Here is a 6,000-nt window from a genome sequence, read left to right on the forward strand (position 1 = left end):
ACTTGCAAGTACGACCTGAAAGACACCTTGCATTGAGTGGGAGATAGTAATAGGACAAGAGAATTGGTGACGCACACTTGTCGAGGACAAGTGGGAGATTGTTGGAATATGTGTCCTCCGACAATAATGCGATCACAATCAAGTTGATCATGATGATCACATGTTTAAGTCTCATTTTAAAGAATACAATTGGGAAGTATTTTTACTGTCAACTGGTCCACACATATCGGTAATGATTGGCTGACTAGAGTTTGACATTACAGTCGTGCGACGGTGGTGATCAGTTGATCCCCTAGGTCATACCTAAAGGATATTACCCTTAATTGATCATTTAATTGATCGTATAACGTTACGAGTTAATTAAATTACTTGAAAATTGACGGACGATTTTGGAAGTAAAATTTACGTATCTCATTATAATCTGATTAAATAAGATACGGTCTAAGTGATCGAATTGTTTTATTACTTGGATGAAATTATTGTTTAAGGAAACAATTGAAATTGAATGAATTATTATAAATACAAGATGTTGTGATTTATAAATTGGTAAATTATTTTGGTACAAGTAATTGTGAATTACTAAGTCAATTTTGTATATGACGTATTTTTATTAATACGTTGATTTTTAATATGTTAAAAATACATAACATTTTTACATGACATGTAACATGTGACAAATTGACAAATTGACAAAGATAAAATGGAATCCATTTTATCCCAATTTGGACCGAAATATTTGGAGAAATTAACATATATATTATGTTGATTAAAGTTAATGGAAAGCATAATGATGTTAGCCTAATACTAGCCATGCATACCTACACAATCTTGTAAAGAACACATTGTGCATGCATTGGCCACTCTTCCCCACCCCACCCGGTTTTGAACAAAAGAGGAGCCAGGGGTTTTCTCTTATTTTCTCCAATATACACTACATGCAAATCTAGTGTAGTATCAATTTTCATTCTAACATCATAATAATATTTTTAGAGAGATAAAAATATTTTCTTACTTCTTCATCCTCCTCTTGACCGAAATCCAAGAGGACCAAAAATATTTTGGGTCTTTTTATTTAAATTAATGTTATTCTAGTATTGATAATATTAATTTTATTAAGAGTATATCTTGGGTATCCTTCCTTGGGAGGGATTCTACATTTGAGTCCTTTGTTCATCCATTTAAGGAGAGCTCAAGAACAAGAGAGTAGGAGAACTCTCTTGTGCCCTTAAGATCCGAAAATACCAATGTAAGATAAAGATTTCTTCTTTATATTGATTATAGTTTGCATGCATAAGATCACCAATTAATTTTATGATTAAATTAACATAAAACATATATGAATATGTTAGTATATAGATCTACTTTTCCTTCAGTTATAACTTAACTAGCTGTAACTTTGGCTTGAAGATGCTTAATGTTGAGTTTCAGGTCTGAGGTTATAGCTTCATTAGCTATAACTTTAGACTCAATAGCCTTCTTCTCAGCATTTGTCACATCTGAAGTTGTAGCCGTATTAGCTGTAACTTTAGATTTGAGCTTTTTGGCCTTTGCTTTAAGGAGATGATTCTCTTCTGCAATATCGAGGATTTATTCTTTCAAGTCTTTCCATTCCATCTCTTGTTCGTAACACTTATCAAGAGATTGCTCAAAGTATTCAATTAAAGCATTCTTAGGCAATTTCTTAACACTTTTCTTAAGTTCAAGATAGCTTACCTCTTCTTCTTCTTCTTCTGAATCAGATTCTCCTAGAAAGCAGCAATAGGAGTCCATGCTATCTTTATCACTGTTTGAAAAGAGGTCAAGACTGACGTTGCTTAGACATAGGTTAGCAACTTCTTCTTCTTCTGATGCTTCGTCATCCTCAGTGTCGAGATCTCCCCAGCATGATGCCATCATTACTTGCTTGAATTCCTTCTTGGTCTTCTCATGTTTTGCTTTGTCTTTAATTTTCTCCCATGTGGGACAATCCTTAATCATATGACTGGATTCTCTGCACTTGAAGCATCCTCTGTTAGCAAACGTATTCTTAGATTCAAAAGTTTTCTTATTATAGGACTTGTTGTTGTTGTTGAACGATTTTGCTTGCTTATTTCTGAAAATACGTTTATTAAATCGTTTAGCAAACAAAACCATTTCGTCCTCTATTTCAACATCTTTTTCTTCCTTAGAAGAAGCTTGTAGAGGGCTCTTACTGTTACTGGCCTTGGCCTCATCATCTTCCAAGACGAGTTCATGAGCCATGAGAGTACCAATAAGTTCTGCATAAGGTAGAGAAGTGAGATATCTGACTTCTTCCATAACCGTGACTTTGGGACGCCATTTCTTGGTTAAACTCCTAAGTACTTTTCTAGCAATATCCTCGGAGTTAAAAGTTTTGCCTAGATTTTTAAGCTCATTGACTATAGCAGAGAATCGTGCTGACATGCTATCAAGTGATTCATTCTTTTCCATTTTAAAAAGTTCATATTTTTGAATCAGCAAGTCAATACGATATTTCATAACAGCCGACGTTCCTTCATAGGCCAACTCAAAACCATCCCATATTTCCTTGGCCGAAGTGCAAGAAGAAAAACGATCGAATTCGGTCGATGTCATGTCGTTTTATAACATGCTTATCGCTTTTGAGTTTTTCTCAGCCTTCTTGTAATCAGCCTCAATATAGTCTTCTTCCTTTTTCTCATAGGTAGTGCCTTTCGAAGATGCGACCAAAATTTTGTGTGGTCCATTCTTAATTATCGTCCAGCACTCCCAATCATGTCCTTTTATATAGTGTGTCATCATATTTTTCCAAAGTCCATAATTCTTCCCATCAAAGATAGGACACTTAAGATACTTGGAATCCATTTGACACGTGTAAGGCAACGGAGATAAAATAAAATAAAAAGATAGACGGATCAGCCTCTTTGCGGTTAGGCAATAAAGAGCACGAGGCTCTGATACCGATTGAAGAGTCTATCACAGTCGAAATACTCGAGGGGTGGGAGGGGGGGGGGGGAGGGGGGGAGGGTGAATTGAGTTTTTAAAAACTTATGCCCACTTTTTATTTTATATCAAAGTAATTAATTACTTAAACTTTATTGATTAAACTTTAACTAATCAATTAAGTGATTAAGAATGTAATGAAATGAACAAAAACGAAAACTGCAAAGACACACGGTTTTGAAGTGGTTTAGCTTCACACGTCGAAGCCTACGTCCACTATTCTCGATTAATAATTTTAGTACCTTTCTCCGATTATCAACCCAACTCTTATAACTTACTCTAGTTATAACTCAATTTGAATATCACTAGATATTCGATTTTGACTATATTAAGTTACTAAGAAAGCACTTGATTGTTCTTCTAAGTGTTCACACAATTGAAGGAGTAAGAAACAATATGAAGTACTATTATCTTATAACGTAACCTTAAGAACAATATGCAATTTAAAGAGCACGACTTTTCGTAAAGATTTTCAAATGCAAAACAATAAAAATACTTGAAATAAACTCAATTTGTTTGCAAGGAATTATATATTTCGAAAAGCTTATTTTAAATGAAAAACCATCATGTGTATTTATAGTAGAGAGGAAGATTAGGGTTTGGATCGAAACCTTAGCAGGTGCCGTGAGATAGGTAGATTATTTCGCAAGAAATAAATCTTATCTCTTCCTTAATTTAATCCATAAGATAATTTAAATTAAGTAAATAAGATAAAAGTAAATCTTATCTTACCTTAATTTAATCTCTATGATTTTCGAATAAGTAAACAAATTAAATCAAATCTATATTTAAGATATGAGAATATCATGTAAAAATTTTATTAGATTTAATTAGATAGGTTACTTGCACTAGAGGACTCACGAAACCAAAACAGCTCAAGACCGTGCGGCCGAAACCCTAGGCCGTGTCCAACTAGGTTGAAAATCCACTTCTCAGATTAGGGTTAGGTCAAATAATTTAGCAAACCCTAGGTAGCATGATGACTCATAAACCGTTTTACTAACCAATATAGAAATGTAGATTATTCATTATAACAACTCATATTTCATCTCTATCATATAGACACATGATTTTGAAACACATTTGAATAATTTTATCTTTTGAAAATGATTTTAAAACTATTAAAATCGTGCCATAAAATTGCTACTCAAAGTTATAGTAAAAGCAACTACAACCTTAAGCTTGGTAAGTAAAGTTATAGGTTAAATAGCTATAACTTTACCTTCCCAATATTGCTTCTTAAAGAACCGTTATTAGATGACGTCCAATACTAACTAATCTTCCTGGAGATCTTCAGTAGTAGATACGTACGTCTCTTTGTCGTGATCAAAAGCTATTCATCTTGAGTTTTGTTATAGACTTGATCGAGTCTTTTGCTTGAGTGATCATCATACTTGAAACTTGTTATAGTTACTATGACGCTTTAAGAATCTTCAATGTTATAGCTCAAGCTGCTTTAACATTACTTGAACGATGCTTCATAAATCTTCAATATTATAGCCAAAGTTGCTATAACATTACTTGCTAAACTTGTAAACTGAATTCAATCTATTAAAGACTAAGTAAATGATTACGAGCAAGAGTATATATAACACGAAGCACACACTTGTCATTATCAAAACTCAATCATATACCTATATGGTCCAACAGCAGCTGCTGCTGCGCCTCTTCCCCAGCTCGTTTCTGCCTATTTTCAGATTTTTCCGTGATTTGTTTCCAAAGTTTGAGTCATTCCATAACTCTTCACATTTTTGAGTATAAATAGGGACCTTCGTTCCACATATTTTTCACGCGAGTGTCCGCCCTTCTCTTATCCCTTTGCATTCTAAGACCGTACTCTAAGCTTTCGACGCCTACGTGCTTGATCAATCGACCACGTAAGCTCAGATCATTCTGAGTTCCAGTCACGATGTATGAACGACCAATTTGACCACTACACATCAATCAACTTAATCTAAATCCTCTAACGAGGGCACTTCCTTCATACATTCGAGTCGAGCAGTCACTAATCGTTAACTTAGTTAATCTCGTTTCGTCAAACATGTAAGTCTGAGGGTGTAAATCCCATCTTTTTTATTGTATTTTATTTTTATACCAATTATTGTAAGATTTACGTCAAAAGTATGCTTAAAATCGACTTCTAAAACCCTATTATTAAACCGTTTTTACGGATTAGCAGTAACCAGACGTCGAGAAGAAACACAGCAACAAATGCGCCTCCTCGAAAAGTCGCAGCATCTGCTGTGCCTCTTCCAGGGGCTGCCGCTGTTTCTGCACTTCTTCTTCTTCCTCGGTTTTTCTGTTGATTTCGTTCTTTTGTTTTACCTTCTTATTTTCTTTTCTTCGTGCATAATAAATTTTAATACATTCTTAATAATTATCACGCTTTATTTCTAACTTAAATCCTCGACTTAAATCCCTTATAATCAATATTTATGGGTTTTCGTCACAAATTCAAACTCGGATTTTTAGAGACTCGATTCATTCATATCAAGTTTCTGGAGTTAGAATCTCGTACATGTTTTCATTGTTTATTTCCAGTTTATCATGCCTTTCAAATTCGTTTCCATCTTCGTATATAAACCTAATTAGCTTTAACTTGTTATAATTCGTTTTTACCTCGTTTCGATTCGTTTTAATTCGTGTTTATCGCTTTTATGACGGATTCACATGTAATTAATATGTTAAATCACTTTCACTCGAGTCAAATATCGATAATCGATCCTTAAACCTACCAACGAATATTAACGAACTCGCAGTTCTGACTTCACAGCCAGAACTCACCTCAGGAACAGACGCAGTGAAAGCCGCGCCTCTTCTAAGGGATGCAACAATGCTGCACCTGTTCCAGGATGAGTTCTGTCTCTGAATTTTCATTCTTGCTTTGATTTAATCCTGTGGACAAGGCCCTCGGGAACTGCGTCCGCGGGATCCACACTAGGCATAATCCACTCGAGGTTCTTTCGAATCGAATTAAGATAAATTAGAGTCGCCACCAAGTTTTATGGGAACTTGGAA

The sequence above is a fragment of the Silene latifolia genome, chromosome X (assembly GCF_048544455.1).
Source record: "Silene latifolia isolate original U9 population chromosome X, ASM4854445v1, whole genome shotgun sequence".
Lineage (NCBI taxonomy): Eukaryota > Viridiplantae > Streptophyta > Magnoliopsida > Caryophyllales > Caryophyllaceae > Silene > Silene latifolia.